The following is a 23980-nucleotide window of genomic DNA, read 5'->3' on the forward strand; positions in this document are numbered from 1 at the left end:
TAACCCTGACCTGGCTCTCCTGACTATCATGTCTGCTTATCAAGTGCAAGCTTGGTGGTATGTGCTTTGAAAGTGCTACTGGAGTTATAGCTATAACAGATGTTTCTTTGAAACAAATTTGGACATGTCAGTCACTTGTTATACTTTCATGTAAGTCCCAAGAGTTATACTCGTATATTTATAATAGTTTTATTTTTTTTACTAATACTTTCCTGGCATTATTTTTCTAATCAGCAAAAGCCCATTACAGTTGTTTAACTAAATCACAAACCTAAAGTTACCTTGAGATTTTTGGGTTTATTGTAGTTTCTCTTATATTATATAATCGCAATAATATTATTAAGACGAGCAATAGTTTAAGTACTAGAATTATTTATTTATGCTATATACATTACTTTTATTTTACTAAAATCTTTTTCATAAAAGTGAAGATTAAGACTTTTATAGTTGAATAGAAAATTGTATTAATTTATATAAGAAAAAATAAAAATTAAAGGTAAAATATATTGGCTATTTGGTAAATAGAAATAGAAAAATTATTTATTTCCAAGAACATATACACATACATACAGTTTGTAAATTATGTTACCCTTTTTACAATACTTACGAAGCAGGCGATTAAAATGAAACAGTTTAAATTAATTACAGTAGTTGGATAATATTGATATAATTTAAATAAGAGTTATTATAAGACCATATGTTACAGCTAAATATTATGTCTACAATGGAAAATTAGCCTACATGGGCAAGCAGCCTGTGTGTATGGTAGAGTTCTATTGAAAAGTTTAATGTTATCTAAATGTTGAAAAAAGTGTTACTGTTACGTGTCAATATGTTTTTTAGGGCATAAACTGATATAGAAATACTAGTTGTGTGATGAAGGAATTAAGAGATAAATATTGTTGTATCAGACAAAAACCATCGCTGGAAGTAAGACTACATACACAAGACCGTGGTAAGGACGATCAGGGGGGGGAGCAGTGGGGGGTCAAGGTCAGGTCGGTCCCCCAGTCTGAGTAAATGAAAGTTTCGCATCCTTGGACTCCAATTTGTAACAACAGCTCTGTGACATGAATTTTAAATTTGCAATCATAATCCGGATTCAAATAAATTTAATTGTTGAAAATCGTTACATATGTTTCTAAATAGATGTGAATATAGTAGGAATATAAAGGTAACTAATAGTGTAGCGCATAATAATAAAAAATAAAGTCGTTAATTAAGCAATAGAGTAACAATACCATTTTACTAAACTACTATGACACTTCTGGTTTCAACGATCTCCTTTGAAAAGAAAGGAAAATTCCGTTTTTAACTGATGGCATAAATGAACGAACTTCATACTGAAGAGGCAGTTGAGTTTTGTCACTGAGTTTCCACTGAGTATTGAGACATGACTTTGGCCACACCAGCCTTCACCTCCATCACTGCAAATCTCATGGCTGTAACAGAGAGATGTTATGTTATGGGCTGTCATTGTTATTGTAGGGCTGTTGGAGATACTTTGTTTATTATCTGTCCACTAATACCGTAAGTTTGTATTCTATTGTTAAGATGATTAACCTGTTACAATACTACTTTTTCTGTGATCAATTCAGCACCCATGAATTGTTATTTTTATGGTTTGGCTGGTTTGCAACATCTATAGGAGTTAAAAAAAACTTCATCCAATTATACTTTTAAGTGTTTTAAATTCATTATAGAAAGTAAAAATGTATGTGCTATTGCATACATTTATTATATTCCCATGTAAAACATACAATTGTTCTATATCATCTTTAAAACGTTTTTTTCTATAAATTTTATTTTTATTATTCGCAATGGTCTATACAGGGTGTAAATTTAAATACACAGACAAAACTTTAGGAGGTTGTTTCTGGTGTCAAAAACAAACCCAAAAAGTTCCTATAAATGTATTGTGCCTATGCATATGAATGCATGCTATTTTTCTCAAAAGCTTTTGAGCTTATTGGTGTGAATGATAAACCCAATAACTCCAATAAACCCAATCAAGATTTGGATAATTACTTTAGTCTTCTTTTGAAAATATCTTGTAATTGTACTCTGATAGTAACAGCTGAGCAACCACTTTATGTAATAATAACACAGGACAATGTGTCATGAAGAGTACAGTGAGTGTGAATCAAGTTAATGTAATGTATTGAATTACAATAATAATTATAATATAATTATTATTATACATATTATAAATTGTTACTGGCAAGTTTAAAGCCACAGCCAAAGACCAACTGTATGATCTATGATGCTGTGACGTCATATGGGGTGATTAGTTTGAATAAATGCCATTGGCTGTTCTCATCACGCCACCAGATCACACCACCTAACCACTTCCAGTGTCCTGCCCTTCTCTCTCTCTCTGTTACGCTCCAACCTTAACCGAGCACAGTCGATGATGTAAAACTAATTCAGTCTTTTTATTCCGATTCCCCCCCCCGTAACCCGTACACAACAATTGGCGACGAGGTATTAATGCGATCCCGCGAGTGCAATGCAACCTGTTCGATTGTGCGTAAATGAATTTCTCCGAAAATTATATATAGTGGAAGTGTAGTGGAGTCTGTTAGTTTGGCGTCACGTGGACTCAAAAATCGGTACATTTTGATGTTGGAAGACAAGGTCGTAAATTAGAACATTTCGTCTTTATTTAGTGAAAACAGTAAAAATGGCGGGAATTATTGGCGGAATTGGTGACTTCGACAACAGTGCAGAAACTTGGAATTTCGTATGTTGAACGATTTGAATTATTCGTTGACTGTAACATGTATTAGTGACGACAAAAAGGTTTAGTACGTTACTAACAGTCGTGGGTGTGGAAAACGTACAGTTTGTTACGAGATTTATGTACGCCGGAAAAACCTTCAGTGAAAAAGTTTGATGAATTAGTGAAGTTAATTCAGGACCATTTGTACCCGAAGCCATCATTCATAGCTGAAAGGTACAAATTCAGCAAAAGGAATCAACAGGAAGGAGAATCAGTCGCAGAGTACATCGCCAGCCTCAAGAAATTGTCCTGCATACTGCGAGTTTTGGCGCATCCCTCAACGACTATCTCAGAGACAGACTGGTGAGCGGCATCAGGAGTGAGTCGACCAAGCAGAGGCTGTTGGGAGAGACCACCCTAACCTTCGACCAGGCTGTGAAAATCGTCTGCTCAGTGGAAGCGGCGGAGAAGAATGCGGCGGCATTGGACAGTGAACGGCGGCAGCCGGGTCCAGCGGATGGCAGCGCATCACCACCCACATTGTGAGAGTCGGCGGCAGCGGTGGCAGCGCGAGCTAACAACGCAAGGCACGAAGTCAAGGTGCAGTGTACGTGCCTGTGGGCAGTGTGGGTCACTATAGGAAGCAGTGCAAATTGGTTTGGTGTTTGTGTGTCACAAATGTGGTAAAAGAAATCACATATCTAAGGTATGTCGATCTACTTGAAATTAGTAAGTTACCAGACAATCAGCTTTCGAAAGTTAAGAAAGGTATATCTTATCAGTCTAATTTTCAAAACAAGAAAAACAAAGATTATAAGAAACATAATTTTGTAAATGATAGTTCAGAACTGTCAGATTCAAAATAATTCTAAGAATTATGTTCAGAGTGATGAAAAATCTTGAGAGTTATGTCGAGGACATACAGAATTTATTTAAAGTAAATGAAACTCACCGTAAAAGAATTAGAGTTGACCCCAATTAAGATTAAAGTCCTAGTGCAAGGTCGAGAAACCATATTTGAAGTTGATACTGGAGCTAGTGTCACAGTGTGTAGTGAGGATTTTTATGAAAATAATTTTAGTTCTTGTAAATTGTTAGAAAACGACCTAACTTTGAATTCGTACACTAATGAACCTATTATACCTGTGGGCAAAGTTAATGTTGATGTTTGCTATGAGAAAATACATAAATGCTTAGATTTGTATGTGATTAGAGGAGGTTCACATCCTTTAATGGTCGTCGTGATTGGCTTAAAGTACTGGGAGTTGACATTTCGTTTAAAAATAACTTGTGTGTTATAAACAGACCTATAGATAACAAGGCTAATTTCGAGACAATGACGTCCGAGCTAACTAATCAATTTCCAGAAGTGTTCACTGAGAAACTAGGTCAGTATACAGGCGAACCAGTAAAAACTAAATCTAAAAGAAAATGCTAGACCTAGGTATTTTAAGCCAAGACCGATACCATTCTCATTGAAAAGTAAGGTAGAAAAAGAACTACAACGCTTAGTTGACGAACAAGTGTTAATTCCAGTAAGCAGCTCGGAATGGGGAACGCCCATTGTACCAGTATTAAAAAAGAACGGTGAAATTAGGCTATGTGGAGACTTTAAAGTTACTCTAAATCAGTATCTAGAAGTAGACAAGTACCCTATACCTAGAATAGAAGATTTATTTGCAAATTTACAGCATGGAGAACGTTTCTCTAAAATAGATCTTAGTCAAGCCTATATACAATTAAAGTTAGATAGTGAGTCACAAAAATTATGTACAATTAGCACGCATAAGGTTCTTTTCTCATATAGTAGAATGCCTTATGGAATCTCATCAGCCCCAGGAATATTTCAAAGAGTTATTGAACAATCTTTGCATAATTTAGAAGGCATATCAGTGTTCATGGATGATATTCTTATCACCGCACCTAATAACGAAACTCATGTAAGTAGGTTGCAAGAGGTTTGTAAACGCCTGAGTGAAAAAGGATTTTACCGTAAAGAAAGATAAATGTACGTTCTTTGTAGACAAAATCGAGTATCTTGGTTTTAGTATCGATAAAGATGGACTGCATACCTCTGAATCTAAAATTAAAGCTATAAATCAGGCACCTGTACCTAAATCTGTCACTCAAGTCAAGGCTTTTATTGGCTTGGTAAATTATTATGGAAAGTAAGTTTATCAAAAATTTGTCAACAATCTTGAGTCCGTTGTACAACTTGTTAAAAAAGGACGTGCCATTTGATTTTGATGAAAAATGTCTCAAATCATTTAGCCATGTCAAGGATGTTTTGACTAAAGCACCAGTTTTGGCGCATTATGATTCAAAGTTGCCTGTAAAACTAGCAGTAGACGCAAGCTCGACAGGGCTGGGCTGCGTACTTAGTATCATAACCCCTGAAGGCGTTGAGAAACCTATTGCATACCACTCTCGTACTTTATCACCAGCAGAATGTCAATATTCACAAATAGATAAGGAAGCTTTAGCAGTAGTATATGGAGTAAGGAAATTTCATCAATATTTGTATGGCCGAAAATTAACATTGTGTACTGATCACAAACCTTTAATTAGCATATTTGGACCGAAAAAGGGTTTACCTGTTTTCGCAGCAAGCCGATTACAAAGATACGCATTATTTTTAAGTGGATACAATTTTGATGTACAGTATGTAAGGTCAGAAAAGCATGGTAACGCAGACGCATTATCACGCTTACCATTAAGCACTAAACACGTTGTAAATAATAACAATGAACCAAGGTGGAAAGGTACCTATTTACACTGTATCGCTGAAAGTTCAGTACCTTTAACTTTTGAAGATGTTAAAAGCTGAAACCCAAAATGATCCTATTATAAAACAAATACATAACTATGTGATGTACGGATGGCCAAATTTTTTGTCAGGAGAGAATAGGGAATTGTTACCTTATTTCCAAAGGAAGGACGAGCTAACAGTTGAGCATGGCATTGTTATGTGGGGATATAGAATTGTTGTTCCTAACAAGTTGCGTAGCTACATATTAAATGAGTTACACGCGAGTCACTTGGGAATTGTAAAAATGAAGTCAGTAGCAAGATCCTATATTTGGTGGCCAAATATAGATGAAAACATTGAAAGCCTAGCGAACAATTGCTCTTCCTGTCTTATGGAACGTTCTAGTCCTAGTAAGAGTAATCTACATGTTTGGCACTATCCATCTATGCCATGGGAAAGATTGCATATTGATTACTTGGGTCCTTTCAAAGATAAGACCTACTTGGTAGTAATTGATGCTTACACTAAGTGGTTGGAAGTATTTGAAGTAGGCTCTACTTCAGCTAAGCTAGCTATAGAAAAGTTAAGAGAACTATTTTCTAGATTTGGATTACCTGTCACTATCCATAGTGATAATGGACCACCATTTACCTCAGTTGAATTTAAAAATTTCATGCAACTTAATGGTATAAGACATACATTTTCACCAGCTTATCATCCTCAGTCTAATGGTCAGGCTGAGAACTCAGTTAAGTATGCTAAACGTAAAATAAGATTGGCTTTTCAAGAAAATATTGATACTAAAGTAGCCTTGAATAGGATGTTATTTGATTACAGAAACTCCGTTCATAGCACTACTAACGAGACACCTGCCAAATTAATGTTTAATAGACCACTAAGATGCAGGCTAGATTTACTCAGACCTAATATAGCCAGAACTGTGCAATTAAAACAGGACAAACAAAAAGAATATTTTGGCGGTAGAAAAACGAGAATTCTATTTCCTAATCAATCTGTATTAGTGAGAGATTATCGCTCTAAAGACAAATGGATAGAGGGCATTGTAATAAAACAGTTAAATAATGTAATGTATTCTGTTATGACAAAAACTGGTCTAATTTGGAGTAGACATATTGATCAGCTGATAGGACTACACAGTAGTATTGTTGACAGTGACAGTCAAATTCCACCATCTCAGGACCGTACAGTTGCGGAGCGTGAGGCAGGCGCTCATTGTCCGCCAACTCCAAGCCCAGTCAGAATTAGTAACACTGACCTCACTAGATCAGCTGGTCTCTCCCCCTCCTCACCGCATCATAACCTCTCCATGTCACATCACTACCCCTCATTCTAGACCACGTCTTTCTCTACCCTCAGCTGTTCCTTCTCCTGTCACTAGAACAGCTGATCATACAAACAGATACCCAACTCGTATTAGGAAACCTGTAGAGAAATTAAACTTGTAAATAACTTACAGTACTTAAGGATGACATTTAATAATGATATGTGTTATTTATATTTATATGTGTTTATTATATATTTATTATTACACTTGTATTGTTTAATTTATCTATGACTTGTGTGAATTCAATTTATTTTGAAATTTGGAAGGGAGGAAATGTAATGTATTGAATTACAATAATAATTATAATAATAATTATTATACATATTATAAATTGTTACTGGCAAGTTAAAGCCACAGCCAAAGACCAACTGTATGATCTATGATGCTGTGACGTCATATGGGGTGATTAGTTTGAATAAATGCCATTGGCTGTTCTCATCACGCCCACCAGATCACACCACCTACCACTTCCAGTGTCCTGCCCTTCTCTCTCTCTCTGTTACCCTCCAACCTTAACCGAGCACAGTCGATGATGTAAACTAATTCAGTCTTTTATTCCGATTCCCCGTAACCCGTACACAACAGTTAATTTTAATAATGGGACAACCACCCTCACCAAAGTACTAGCCGAATTGTACTTATTGTTGAACTACGATTACAATTATTGTTTTGGTAAAAGCCGCTGAGTTTTACTTCAAAATAATTTACTGATTTAAACTTTTTTAAGAAGCAGAAATTCTTTGCTGAACTCTTAACCAGACTGTAATTATAAATTTAATGATTACAGGTATAGTATGAATTTGATAGACAGAACATATAAAAATATTCTAAATATAATAATATTGTGTAGCATTACAGAAGTAAAAAATATACCTTATTCAAGCAATTGAAATTGTAGTCAAGTGTTTCATACAAACCAAATTTTGTTCTTATATTGTTGATATTGCTTTTCAGATGGAGCATATATGAAGTAATCAAAAATTTCAAAATACCCTTATCAATTCAAACACACAAAAAACCCAGTTAACACATAAAATATTTCATAAATCGGATGGATTACCAGGTGCGGAAACCTAAATTATTTATCGCTGAATCAGAATTAACTTTAAGTTATTACCTTGCATTTTACAAGTCAATTAAGAAGCTCAAAGCCTCAAAAATTTAATTGTGACTATGTTTTAGTTGTTAGAATTAATTTCAATATGTTTTACCAATACAAATCCTTGGTCCATCGCCAAAGGGTAAGAATGTAGAGCTGGGCTTGAAGTTGTTACCCTTGAATCTGTCTGGATTAAATTGGCAAGGCTCGGGGTAGTATTGAGGGTCATTGTGTAGACCAGTAACAGGAATGAGAATCAGCGTTCCCTTCTCTATGATGAGGTCCGAATCAGGTACCTTGTAGGGTCGGACACACTCTCTCATCAGCATGGGCAGGAGGTTGTAGATCCTTTGTGACTCTATTGGACAAATATTGTATCAGTTGAAGAAAAACAAACACCAGATAATACAAGTGGTGAATGATTGGACTGACCTTGTATGACCTCGTCCAGGTACGTCATGTCCTTGAGTGCGTCGTATGACCAGTCCTTGTGCCTGGACAAAACAGAGTCCACTTCCTGTTGAAGCTTCTGTTGAATATCTGGGTGCCTGGATATCTCGAACAGAGTAAAGCCAATAGTGCGAGCCACTGTCTCCGAACCAGCAGAGAGGAAGATGACAGTGTTTGAAGTGAGTGCTTCTTCTGAGAACACTATTAGAAACATTAAATTTAATTTAATCTATTTAATAAAATTTTTGGAACTACATAAAGTTTCTTCAACAATACAGAATATAAATTTACATTAATTAAATTTGTATAAATGGCAATAGCCTTATTTAATTTTTTCAATAAACATCAAATCACAAAAAGTACTTGCTCCGCCGGGACTTTTAACAAACAGAATATATATATATATAAGTTCCACGTAATCAAAAGAACAGTTTTATTTCATTTATTTCCAACAGTATAACCACTATGTAATTGAAAAATAATATAGGTAAAAAAGTAAATATAGATAAACCGCTCGCAAAAAAAATCTGCACAGAAGCAAATATCTGAGTAGCCACATGCAGGAGGGGCCCACCTTCAGTGATGGGGAGTGTGGCAAGCATCTCCTTGTCTGTTTTATCAGCTGTGTAGGTCGTGTCGCACTAACACCATTTTATTTGCACTACAGCTACTTACAAATTCTATAAGTATATTGTATTTTTGTTTGTAGGCCTATACAAGGGTTAAAATATTAATTGAACAGACTAATGTAGCCTTAGCCTTATCCAGGGAGCCTGCGTTTTGGTGTGAGGTTAGCCGCTAAATGGCAGTGGCCAAGTCAGTGGATACAGCAAGTGTGCGAGTGTCGAGCATTGGTGGGGATACTGGGAGAGGGCAGCATCACAGCAGTGAAGGGGTATTTACCCCACCCTGCGTGAAACTAAAATCGCCCAGTGTCTTTTTGTAAGTGGTTTACATATAGATTTGTATGTATGGCGTGAACATATAAACTTAGTGGGGTGGTGTTATAAAAACCAGTGTTACCAGTGCTAGATAAACAAAGTTATTTATCTGGTTTTCAAACTGGATGGTGCAAATCTCTTTTGGAGGTTAGAAATTCTTAATGGATGATTAAATTTTCTCAAAAACTTCTGTGCATCAATGATCTATTGTTAATTTCTCTCAGAATGTTTCAGAATTATCATTGTTTAGTGTGTCCAATTATAAGTTTGATTTTTCTGAATGTCTTGAAAACATACAAACAAAAATATCTTATTTATGCCAAATGCTTTGCTTTTATACATCACCAAGACATAGTCGTCGTTATCAGGCAGCCGATGGGTGCGGTGCTCCGCTTATCTGCAGTGAACTTCGTCCGCTAACGTCGTGCCTAATCCTGTCCGGCCCGCTCACTGATTGTGCCGAGTATTTATTCGTATATTTTTAATAAATTGTACTCAGTGTCATTTTTAAATCGTGGTGTTTGCACAAAATGCCGGGTAAATGTGCCAAGTGTGTGTTGGATTTTGCGTCAACAGACATTGTGGCAAAGTGTACAGACTGTAAATTGGAGTTTCATCCTACTTGTACACGTGTTGGTTCTGCTCAATTCACAAAGTCGAAAAATAAAACGTGGAAATGTGATGTTTTGTGTGGACGAATCAACCTCGACAACATCAGTCCGAAGTACAGAAGACGAAGATAAGAAGACAATCCTAGAAGCAATAAAATCCCTAAAATCCTCCATGGAAATTAAAATTGATGAAGTCAGATCTTCAATCCATCTTTTATCAGAAGATATTCGGTCACTGAAAACCAATGTGGAAAATTTAGACAGACGGCAGAATGAGTTGGAGCAGCACTGTGTTACTCTCGAACAGAAAAATGGACTGTTGACAGACGAGTCGCGGGTCTTGAGGCTTCAGTTGCAGGATGTGGAGCAACACTCGCGGTCATCTAACTTGGAGATTATCGGCATTCCACAGACGCAGGGGGAGGATGTCTCCGAGATCCTCGGGAAAGTGGCAAGTGTCGTCGGGATCGACTACAACAGAGGAGATGTGTCGATTGCTCACCGCCTTCGCCTGTACTCTCGTAAGCACACACACCCGCCTCTCATCGTGCAGTTTACGTCGAGGATGGTCAGGGAGATGTGGCTGGCTGCCGCACGAGTCAAGAGAAACCTTGTGGCTTCGGATATCGCAGCTTCGTTCCCCGCGACCAGTGTATTTATTAATGAACACCTTACCCCCAGTAACAAGGCACTGCTTGGAAGGGCCAGAAGACTGCGGCGAGAGGGAAAGCTTCACTACGCTGGTTTTGTCAACGGTAAGGTCCTGATCAAGCCCAGGGAGGAGGATGCTGCCATCAGAGTGCTGGAGATGGAGGAGATGGACAAATACAATTGACCGCAAGTATTGATACTGTGGTAGTTTGATTGTTTTTTTAAGAATAACAGATTAGAGTTATATATTTATTATTATTAATCTTAAATTTTGTTTTGGTTTAATTGAGTACATAGCTTTTTTATCCTCATAAACAGTATTATTTATTATAAATTTAATTAATTAACTATTAAAAATCAAGCTAATTCATAGTGCAAGGCAAGTGATGTTCAAAGCGTAAGAAAGATTTCAAGGTTGTTTTTTATTTGTATTATCCTTGATTGTGAATCAGGATTCATAATCGGGAGTATTATATATCTGCAATTATTTCACAATGTGCATCTCTGTCTGTCTATAAGACATGCAGTGTCAGCAGTTAGGATTTAAAAGAAAGATTTTTGTTTACTAAAACCATTACTTAAGTAAGTTGACTATCCTCTGTTTTGTTGTTATTTTTTGTTTGTATGTTTGTTTTTTAAATCCACAAGTAAGTTTTGTTTTAATTACTTTTTGTGTTCGTTTTGTAAGATATGTTGTGAGAAATATAATATTTAGTTGTTATATATAACTATTATTTAAGTAAATTTTATTGTTTAAATTTAGGAAATGATTCGTTTTTTGTCATTGGTTTTTTAAACTCACAGGGAATGTTTTGTTTAATTATTATAATTTCTTATTATTTATTAAATGTTGTAAATGAAATATCTTTATTTTAGAAAGTATCAAATAATATACAAAATGGTTAATTAGTAAAAATATTTACCGTCATAATAAACATTAACCGTCATAGTAAAAATTATGTATAACATCTAATATCAATAACAACCAATACTCATAAATGTTATTTATTTTTTATTTTTTACATTTTTATTTCCCATTATTTGTAATCATTGTGCGACGAATTACACTTTAGTATTAATTCACTAAAATTTAAAATAAGAGGATAAGTGTCTAAAAGACCGAGTAAATTAAAAAATCATGCTGTTATATTACAAGTAGTATTACACATTTCATGTTACAACTTTTAAATTAAGGCAAAATTGTAAATATGCTAGTATTAGTAGGCTGGGCAGGTGGGCTGTGCGGAACTTATGACAACCAAAAACGTAGTTGATAATGACGGCACTAACCTTTTTACCATTACTTGTTCAGTTTTGAAGAATATAAATCAGTATGGTGATTTTTTTTACGACTAATCTGGAGGATTGCAGCCTAAATATTTTCCACTGCAATATAAGATCATATGCAAAAAACTTTGATGAATTAGCTATATTTATAGAATCGTTGAGATGTCAGTTGGATGCGATAGTTTTGACAGAGTGTTGGCTGGTGGGTGGGGGAGGGGCGGAGGCTCGATTGGAGGGGTTTGACTGTCACAGAACTGACAGACAACGGAACAAGAACGATGGAGTGGTCGTGTATGTAGGGAAACACATATCTTCAACTGTAAAACAAGTGGCTTTAGGGGACGTTTACGGTATTGCGTTAGATTTTATATTTTTTAACAAACGTTTTAATGTACTAGCTTTATACAAGACTTTTGACAGTGACATGGATATGTTCTTGGAAGGATTACACAATTATTATAAATTTATGGGTAGAAACAAAATGTGCATATTACTAGGAGACATAAACTTGGACTTACTAAAAAATGACGTACACATTGACGAATATAAAAACTGCTGTGTTGAAGCGGGACTTGTACAATGTATTGATAAACCTACCAGAGTAACTGAAAAGAGTCAGTCCAGCATCGACCATATTTTCGTACGATACAGTGACATGACCAAGGTGAAAGCCGCCATTTTCCAGACGGCTTTTACGGACCATTACAGTACTGCCCTTACGATAACAGAAACTGCTACGGACACTGACACTCAACTCCCCCCTCGCGCTTACGTAGACCATGCCCTACTCACTGACAACCTCGCCAAGTCCGACTGGGAGGCAGTGTTGAACTGTCTGGAAGTCGATAGTTGTGCTAATATCTTATGCGAAAATATCAAAAACTCAATAGAAAGTTCTAAAAAAGTAGTAAAAATCGAACAGACGAGAAGAAAAAAATTGAAACCATGGATCACATATGAGCTAATCCGAGCAATACGTGAGCGGGATAAATTAAGTAAAGTGGTAAAAAAACAACCATTTAACCCAATTGTCAGACGAATCTTTCGAGCACATCGCGCAAATGTCAGTAACTTGATCAAGCAAACAAAAAGGAATTATTATAGATCAAAGATTGATCAATCCGGAAAAGATCCAAAAATTCTCTGGGGAATTATTAAAGAATTGGCAGGGAGGGATGTACAAAAAGACGTTTTTAAAATCCAAAAATATTGTCCACATATTAATGTAAAACAACGATTTGTTTTTAAAAAATGTAGCAGACGAATTTAATAACTTCTTTGTGAATGTAGGCGAAATATTAGCAAACAACATTAACCCTAGCGGCGACCCAGTTGTGACTGACGAGGACTATCGACAGAACAGTTGTTTCACACTGCATACTGTTACAGAGGAACACATCTTACGTCATGTATCCGGTCTGCGGGGAGGGTCTGCCCCCGGTTGCGATGGCATTTCAGCTGAAGTTCTTAAATTTAATTTAAATATTCTTTGCAAACCTTTAATACACTTAATCAATTTGAGCATTAGTTCTGGTACTTTCCCAAATATTTTTAAAATAGCTAAAGTTATACCGATTCATAAAGCCGACGAATATACCGATAAAAGTAATTTCCGACCGATATCTCTGCTAAGTGTTTTGTCTAAAAATATTGGAAAAAATAATAAAAGAACAGCTGGTAGAATATCTCTTTACTCATGATATTATGTCGAAGAATCAGTATGGATTCCGGTCAGACAAAAACATTTCAAATGCTCTATTCGATGTCTGCAGAGAAATAAATCAAGCAATAGCAGGTCAAGAGCGTCTAATGTTAATTTTTTTAGATCTAAAAAAGGCATTTGATTCTGTAAACAGGAATAAGCTCTTAGATAAGCTTAAGGCTGTGGGTGTTCGGGGCGGCGCTCTTTCGTGGTTCCAGTCCTACCTCACAGATAGGCGACAGATAACAACGATCTGTGGGGTGTCAACAGCGATCAAATGCCCATTAATTACGGAGTGATCCAAGGAAGCACACTTGGGCCCATTTTATTTCTATTATATATCAATAATATATCTAAGTTGAATATAACAAGTAAATTAGTTCTTTTTGCCGATGACACTCTTATTTTAACGCGGGGGAAGACCTGGAATGAAGTACGCTTAAATGCTCTAAGTGATTTGGCAATAGTGAAAACATGGCTCGATCAAAATATTTTAACACTAAACATTTCAAAAACTAAATTTATGCCAATTTCGTTGTCTACACAATCAGATTATGTACTCTCTGACTTGACCATTCACTCTTGTGGAAATTACACAAACACTAATTGTAATTGTGGAAATATACAGCGTGTTAGCAGTTACAAATATCTGGGAATTATATTTGATAATCGTATGAAATGGACGGAACATGTTGAGTATTTGAAAAACAGATTAAGGAAATATATTTTTGCTTTTAAAGAGTTAACAAATATTCTGAACGTAAACGAAATTAGAGTAGCTTATTTTGCATTTGTACAGTCGATTCTGTCTTTTGGTATTATTGCGTGGGGTGGAGCAAATAAAACTTTAATTCATAACCTTAGTATAATTCAAAAATCAATATTAAAAGCTGCTTTTAGGAAGAGTAAACGTTGCCCGACCAGTACCCTATTCCAAGAGACTAGAGTTTTTACGGTCAGACAAATTTTCATTAAAACTGTATTAATACACACGTTCAATAATTTTACCGAAATATTTATTCCAATTACTCATAATTACAGCACTAGATACTCTAGAAACATAGGAATTACTACCTCCAATCTTATTAAATCTTTTTCAACTACTAATTGTTATTACATTTCTCAACTACTCTACCGAAATTTGTGCTTAAAATATGAAGGCGTAGAACTTTTTCAAACAACTGCATTATCGACTTTTAAAAGGAAAGTGTCGGAACTGCTTATCAGTCTCAGTGACGAGGAAGTCGAGGCCCTCATTGTGACCGGGTACAACAGGCGGACCTGACCTTGACCCCCCTCACCTACCCCTCAGTCATTGCGTCGTGTATTGTTGCGTCCGGCTGCCCCTGGAAGGAAATAGTTGTATCCGACAGATATTAGATTGTTATGGTTTGATATATTTTTATTTATTTTTTTTATTTTTAGCTTAAAGAGGTGGGTTTGTTGTCATCGTTAACTGATTGCTCCAAAACTATAAACATTAATGTATTGTATTTCTTTTATTGTTTTACTATTTAATTTTTTCTTAATTACAAAATATTCTATCACATAAACTAATTTTTTTCTAAAAATCCGTTCCTATATCGTTGCCATAATGGCTCGGGTCTACGCACAGGCTACTTGCCCATGTAGACCCTATTTTTCCCTGATGGAATAGTATTATTGAATATTTTTGCAGCCGTTTTTTACCATATTTAGATGATTATCTATTATGTTAATAATGGATGTAGGATTTATAGTATATAGATACATTGTACGTGTTATTAATTTGTATTTGGGAAATAAATATTATTCATTCATTCATTCATTCATTCATTCATAGTTGGCATTTGAAAGTTTTAGGTGCTCTTAAAAGAGGAATCATTTCTCAAAACTTTAAACATATTAAAAAGTTATGTCATTCTTTTAGAATATATAGTTTACTTTTTTATTAAAAATTAATAGGGGTGGACTAATGATTGACCTGTGAATAAGTGTGTGACAACAATTATTCTATTCTTTATAACTTTTAATATATGCTTTCCACTTAAAACACTGGAATTGTTCAGTTATAGCTATGTACAACTTACATTTCTCAGGTGTATCTATGGACTGGTCATCCTCCTGAGTGTAATGCATCTGGTCAATGACTGCATCATCCTCAGTAACATGAGCGGGTACCACATGGGACATGTCTTTCCCACTCTCTTCTTGCTCCTTGAGTGATAACAGCATTTGGAAGTAGTCGTTCCTTTGGACATTGTTTTCCTTACGATATTTAATTGTGGCTTTTGTCAGGTTGGTAAAATATTCTGCAGCCTCACTGGACGACATGCTAATGTTAAGGAAGTCAGATATCTTTGGTGCTATAGTTTACAAAACCAAAATCTTATAAACCGCAAAGGGGAGAACTTAAACATCTTTTCAACAATCGACTTGAACTTGTTGAAGTCAGGACTGTTTGGTTGAAACTGCAAACCAAAAGCGCAGCTTGCAATTACATCTAAGGTGAATTCAAATAGGAAGTTTTTGGGATCTACACCTCTCGCCATTTCCTTTGTGGACAAATGCTCCTTGAGTTTATCAACCATGTTATCTCCACTTTTTGAAATTTGTTCAAACATTCCTCTCAATTTGCCTGTTGTGAAGGTAGGTGTCAACTTGTATCTCAGTGCCCGCCATACTTGTCCCCTTAACCCAAATAGAGTTTTGGAGAAGATATCTTTCTTAACTATAGGTCCTCCTCTGTCTTGAAAGTAAGTGAAATCTTTCACTAGAACCTTGTTAATTAAGACTGGGTCTCTCACCATAAGAACAGGTCTTTTGAATTGAAAGAGTCCTGCGTACTTTTCATCAGGGAACTGTTTGTAAATCTCCAAAACTGCATCTGCTTGCGACTGTTTGCCTAGGAAGGTGCCCCATAACAGTCCTTTTTTGACATTAGGTACACCTCTTTTGTCCCAATAGTCGTTATTGTTTGTGATGTACCAGTACACTAGGTATAGAGCAGGAATGACAGCTATTAAAACATCCACAAATATAGAGCCAGTGGTCACAGCCATATCTGTGACGTTACTTTCTGCATCTGAAATCAATAAAATAACAGACTTCATTAACACAAAATCAAAGTTGTGCAACAAAGCTTTACTACACTACACTCAACTATAAAAAAAAATTAAATATACCACTCAACACATTGTGTAAAGTACAAAATCCTATTTTCAATTCCAATTTATTGTACTGTAGTGTTCAGTCAGCATCAGCAGAGTCGACAGCTGTGTCTGTGTAACTGTATCTCTCTACAACAACCTGATAAATCTCTCTTACACTGCTCTCTGCTATAATTTCCCACAACCAATATAACACCAATCTGTCCCTAAGAAATATTTTTTATCCACAATCTACTGTTGTAAAAATTTAAACAAAATGTTTAAAATAAATAAAACCACTTTTGCTAAAATTAAGGGTCTGTCACCATGGCCAGCATTCATCGATAAAATTGAAAACCTTAAAATGCGTTTAAGTTACCACATTGTTTTTTATGGCACAAAAAACTACTACTTGTACTGAAAAATACAGCACACCTTTTGAAAACTTTCAATTATTTGAAACTTCTAATGACAAAATTTAAATTCCTGCCTTTCAAAGTGCTCTGGTAGAAGCACAAAAAACTGCTACATGACCAACAACATTTGCCTTAAAAAATCAAAGAAAATACTCTAAAAGAAAAAAATTATAAAGCTGTCAACAAATGAAGAGCAAGATTTAGAGACTCTTAACTCTTACTGCTGAAGCTGGTAGCCTCCTTCTAAATAAACATAGTCTGCTAAAGAATGGAATTCATGATCTTAAAATTTATTATAGCTCATCTCACTCAGAATTAGAAGACAGATTAAAAGAATTCGAAAATAAAACTGAAACCCTTTCATAACACATTGTAAATCTAAACAATTAAAAAATCTGGAACCTTCACATCTAAAGAATAAACTGAAGGCCAAAGAAATGTTGATAAATGGGTGATTATAAGGACAAAGAGAAAAACAATTATGAACACAAAATCAAAAATTCTGAAAGAAACCGTGACAAAAAATCTATTTCACTATGGCAGTAAACTTAATCTTGCTAAATCAGAATACCATGGATGAATATAGAAAAGTCTCAGCAATAACTAAAAATATGCTCAAGCTACAAGATCAATCACTAAAAAAAACCTCAACAATAAATGAATGAAGCATTGAAAATTAGCAAACTTGATGCTGAAGATGAAATACAAACATTGCAAAGCGAAAAAGAAAACTTCATAATGCTAAATGAAAAGCTTTTAGAAAAAATATCACTTCTAGAGTTCACCATTATGCATTCATATTCAGAGATCATAGTGCCAACGTCCCTTCAGATGATAGGCTCTTGGCTCAGCTACTCGCATTGGAAGTAGATATGGGAAAAAAAACAAGCAGCAGCCATCCAATCTATTACAGGACAAAGCTATTCAATTCAATTTGTTTATTGCCGTTAAATAACATACGTTACAATAGGCTTTGTCACATTAGTCAATTAAATGGTAGCACAATGATACAAATAAAATAGCAGACATTTGACTTCAGTGAAAATTTGATGTAAGATAGCTTGTTGTTTGTCAATGTGTCTTAAGTCTTAATCTAAATATAACAATTAACAATATATAACAATTAACAATATATAACAATGAACAAATATAACAATTAACAAACATAACAATTAATAAAATTAACAATCAATAAATACAACAAATAATACAAAATTACAAAATATGAGAATAAATTATGATATATAAATATTACACCTAAAATATTATGTCATCTAATGAAACATTGTAGCATTCGTCTAAACTATAAAACGCTTTTTTTAAAAACCATTTCTTAAGAACTAATTTAAAACTATTTACAGACAAAGACTTTACATTTAGAGGTAATTTGTTAAAAAGCTTTATGCCAATATGTATGTAATTACTTTTTGTCTTACTTAGACGTACAAATTCTTCATCAATAAGGTTTTTATTTCTGGTGTTATATACATGTTTACTGCTTCGTAAATTAAATTCTGCATAATGGTCTTTAATATACATAATTGATTGAAACATGAACACACAGGGTAACGTTAGAATACTCAGATCAATAAAATGCGGTCTACATGATTCAGTGTCCCCAATTCCCACTATACATCTAATCGCCTTCTTTTGCCATATAAAAACCTGTTGAGCCCCAGAGGAGTTTCCCCAAAGAGTTGTACCGTATAATAGGTGACAGTGAAAAAAAGAGTAGTAAGCATTTAAAATAAGTTCCCTACTGGTACATGTTTTTAGTTTCCTTAATAAGAAAAGAACTTTAGCCAATTTTTTTACACAATTGATTTGTATATTCATTCCAACTAAGCTTGCAGTCTAGATTTATTCCTAGGAGTTTAACAGATCTATTTTCAGTGTTTTTAAGCCCAAAAACAATTCTTTCAGTCTTATTTTTATTAAGTAATAATTTATTATTTTCAAGCCATATGCAAGACTTTTTAAGTGTGGTTTCACTGTCTTCGAGTAATATATTAAGATCTTTTCCTGCATTTAACAATGTTGTGTCATCAGCATATAAAGCACAATTACTGGATAAGAAACTTGGGAGGTCATTAGTAAAAATAATAAAAAGAAATGGCCCAAGTACTGAGCCCTGGGGAACCCCGTTTAATACTTTTTGCAGGCTTGATTGTTGTTCACCAGTTTTAACCATTTGATATCTATCCATCAAGTACGACCTTAATAGATTTAGCTCATTTTGCACAATACCGTAAAATTCAAGTTTTGTCATAAGAATATCGTGAGACACAATGTCAAACGCTTTACTTAGGTCCAACAAGGTTGCATGAGTATAATTTTTTTCTTCGAATCCTTGAAATACATAGGACACTATATTTTCTATAGCATTGATGGTAGAAAGACCTTTCCTAAAACCATATTGACTTGATGATAGAAATTTATTTATTTCAAAGTACTTATTGAGTTGTTCCTTAATTATAGCTTCTACAACTTTTGACATAACTGGGACTAGTGATATTGGACGATAATTACTTTGAGAGTAAATATCTCCTTTCTTAAAAACAGGTATTGTAATGGTAATTTTCAGACACTTAGGATAGATACCCTCAAAAAACACCCAGTTTATCAAATAGGCCAGAGGACATAGCAAAACACTGTAACATTGCTTTAATACATAGTTTGATAAACCATAAAAATCTTCGGACTTTGAACTACTGAGTTTTTTAATACATCTTTCTACATCAAGTACAGTTACATCATTCCATTTAAAATTATTTACAATGTTAACATGTGTTGTTTCTAGCATTTTGTCTACATTTACAATATTGGCTGGGTTTGAATTTGGTATAATATCATTACAAATATTTACAAAGTAATCGTTAAAATTTTCAGCGGAGAAAGGAAAACTATGATTTTTGTAACGTGGTTACCGTTGAACCTCAGATTCGCCGGGGCTTTAATGGAAGAATAGTTTTCCAACAGCAAAGAAAACAAGCAAAAATAAATCGACAGACACCTCGGATGAGAGTGTTAATGAAATCCGTAGGAGTGGCTGGTTTCATATCATAGACAGATTGAAGATTAAATCAATTTCCACACAGAATTATTATATTGCTATTAATTCCACAATCACACACAGAGTAACTAATGTTGTGAATATTGTAATAACTCTGCTATCTAATTTTTGAATACATACACATCTAATGTAAATATTGAAATAACATTTTTCATTGGAAGCAGATATGTTTAATTGATGTGCTCCAATGTGTCTCTAAAAAATTGAGTTCATCATAAAGTGAAGATGTTAAAAAGTGCCCTCCAACAAAATAGCTAAGGAGTGTTTCTTTTAACTCGATTCTTAATCTAGATGTTTTTTCCAAATATTCTTAAAGTTGACAAAGTTATACCAATTTTTAAAAAAGTAGTAGATAAATCATACTATTCTAGTTATCACCCGATTTCACTAGTACCTATATTTAGTAAGGTTTTTGAATGTTGTATAAAAGAGCAATTGCACAATTACTTTGTTGAGAGAAAACGTCTTTGAAAAGAGCAGTTTTTGCTTTCCAGTTAAATTAGTCATTAAAAAAACCATGAGAAGCTTCGAAAACAAGGAAACATTATCTACCACTTTAATTTACCTGTCTAAAGCATTTGACAGTATATTTCATGATTTGCATTTAATAAATCTTCAATGTTATGGTATTCAAGGAAAAGAGTTTAACTTAATGACCTCCTATCTAAATAGTAAGAGTCAAAATGGTTGCTCAAGGTTCTCATGTATCAGAGTTTAAAACCGTTCAAATTGGCCCTCAAGGCTCTATCCTTTGGCCTTTTTCGTATGTTACAACTGTAAAATTATTTTGCATTTACTGTACCCTGTATTCTGTCTTATATGCAGATGATACCACATTACTAAATTTTGGGAAAGATTTAATTAGCTTAGATATTGTGCAGAGTAATGTTATAAGATCACTTTTTATAGGTTTACTGCATATTATTTAAATATAAACGCTAATAAAACAGACACTACTATTTTATTTTAAGCTCTGCTGTGGCAAATAGAAGTAACTCAGTTGGAGGTTCATTTGGATGACAGGCTTAGTTGGGATACTCACACAAGTAGTTTATGTACAAAGTTATCTAGGGTTACTAACTTATGGGTTTTTTTGTGTAAATAGAGATACATTATTAACATCATATTTTGCAATTTTTCACTCACTTCTGTCACATGGAATAATCCTGTGGTACGGTACAATAGTAATGGACCACAAAGAGTTTTCCCTATAGTAAAAGCAAGCTTTCAGGTTGATCAAGAATATGAAGGGTAGAGAATCTTGTGTATATATACACTTGGCTCTGAACCATGTAATAAACCACATTGTGGTATTTGTAAAATTATGGATAGGACCGATCAATTCCAAAGTAGAGTCACTAAGAAAACTTATCCAATTGCTGGTAAATTGGATGGTACCTCCAACAATTCAATTTACCAGCTAACTTGTAGGTTTTGTCCCAAGGACTACATTGGGCAAACCTCAAATTCTTTGCGGGTAAGAATGACCGATCACCGTTTTTCTATTAATCGCAAAGACAAAAAACCAGTAGCCTTACACGCTATTCACCATAACAAAAGCTTTGAGGATTGCTGTAAAGTCAAAAGATATAAGCAAAATTAAACCTATTGAAAATAGCTGTTGAAATGATTTGAATCTAAGGAACAATGAATTAGCACACCAACTTATATTAAAATCAATACAACCATATGGACTTAACATTCGCTAACTTATTGTTTTTTTTCCTTAGATTCTGATCTATAAATTTACCTTAATTCAAAATTATATTATGTTATTATTTTTTTAAATCAACAACTAATCAAAACTTGTTTGAGTGTGAAAATTGTTATTTGCATTTAGAAAGATTGCTATGTCCTCTGTAGACTAATGGTTATAGTCTCTCGGCTCTCTAACCGAAAGATCACGGGTTCAAATCCCAGGGAGGTCCAATCATGTACTTTGTACTTTTAAAGTAAAAAACCAGAGCACATCAAGCCGGCATAGCTGACACTGAGGCTTAAATGAGATTTTAAAAAAAGTTTGTTATCAGGTGTTCCTTCTTTTGTATTTTATTTCATTCGGTGTACGTTTATACAATGTACTTGAGAAAGCTGCAATTACAACAAAATATTGTACAGTAAATAAATATGTAGTTTTCTTTTAAAACTGCTCTACAGAAGAATATATATATTATTTTTTTGTCAAAGTGGACGAAAATCGAAATGGGTATGAGATGCATCACAATATCCATAACTTTAACACAAGGACCAAATATTATTGTAACATATGTTAAATTTTATTCCACTAAAACTTGAGAAGTTAAAAAAGCCACTGCTGTAACGGAGGTTTAACTTTTCAATAAGTTACCTGGTAGAGTATGGACAAGCCCCAGTAACTGTAAAATTGTTCTTTGAAATTGGCTTAAGATAACTCCTTTATACACAATCAATGAATTCTTAGCCTGTGAAACAAGTACCTTAATGTTTTAACTGTAAACTTTGTGTTTTTTTTTTTTATTATTGTATCTGTTTTAACTTTGTTAAATGTAATATAATTTCATTACTAGTATAGCATGTGTTTACTGTTTTTCTGAGAATGTCTATTGCACCCTCATGTATTTAATGACAATCAAGCTTCTTTCGTTCTTTATTCTTTTCAATTATACAAATTTAAATTGTGATGTGATATTTTAACCCAGTATTGTGGTGTATTTGTTGATAATGTGAATTCCGTTCAAACTAATCCCATAAGTAACTGATGACAGTATTATGAATTTAATTGTATATCCCAACAAATAATTTGTATAAGAGCTTTAAATTTTTAAATAATATTCCGAAATAATAGTTTCAGCTTTGTTAACACTCTTATCACATTCCGTTATCTACTACTTCCTGCATACTTGTGGTTTGAGAACCAAGTAGATTACCAAGTTTTCTTTGTTGTATTCTCTCATTACCAAATACATTTTTTATCATATGTTTGGTTATAACTTTAAATAAAGGATGGTAAAAGTTACTCACTCAACAATTTATAAATTATTGTTCTTGTTCAAAGCAAATCATACTTGTTTATTAAAAATAATTAAAATGCTGCTCTGTCCTGTTGAATTAATTATAAATCCCTGAGTCTAAAAAACTATAAAATACAGTTGAGTATTTCCTCAATTCAATTATTTACTCAATTATGTATATTTTTTAAATACTGTAGCTAAAAACGTTAAACACATATAAAATACATGGCTATTTAACTAGATTGTATAAACATATTACTTTCAAAATCAAACAATTTACATATATAATAAACAACAGTACAACTATTTTCAAAACCAAGGTTATAATATTGTTTAGTAAATTTATTTAAAAAAAGGTTTTCTCCTAATTATTATACAAACCATCAATAAATTTAATATTATTTAAATGATACTGCATTATTAATTTTATTGTTTTCATGAAAATTATTTAACACAATAATTTACTTTCTGTACATTATAACATTTCAATAGCTGGAACATATCAAACAAGTAAAAACTGTTTACTACAGTAGACTGTTTCAAAATTAATTATTTTCCTGATTGTTTACAAAGTTAATGTATAGATAAAATAGTTGCAGTAAAATTACATTACCTAAAAAGAATCAGCTGATAACACACTGAACAATATTTTACTGCGCACTTCTAGAAGCTGGCTATGAGTGGATAATTCACAGGTCCAGCATACTAGACGTCATCATTAAACCCTCTCTCTCTCTCTCTCCACATCCACTCTCAAGGACATCCAGTTGTGATAATTTGCTGTCAGTCCATATGTAAGTTTAAATTTCAGGAACC

The 23980-nt window shown here is 33.9% G+C and overlaps 1 pseudogene; it reads right to left on the reverse strand.

Moving 5' to 3' along the window:
• Positions 1-634: 634 nt before the first annotated feature.
• On the reverse strand, positions 635-23880 carry LOC124371806 (annotated as a pseudogene).
• Positions 23881-23980: the final 100 nt, after the last annotated feature.

Source organism: Homalodisca vitripennis, unplaced genomic scaffold, assembly GCF_021130785.1.
Source record: "Homalodisca vitripennis isolate AUS2020 unplaced genomic scaffold, UT_GWSS_2.1 ScUCBcl_2033;HRSCAF=6389, whole genome shotgun sequence".
In the NCBI taxonomy this organism is placed as follows: Eukaryota; Metazoa; Arthropoda; class Insecta; order Hemiptera; family Cicadellidae; genus Homalodisca; species Homalodisca vitripennis.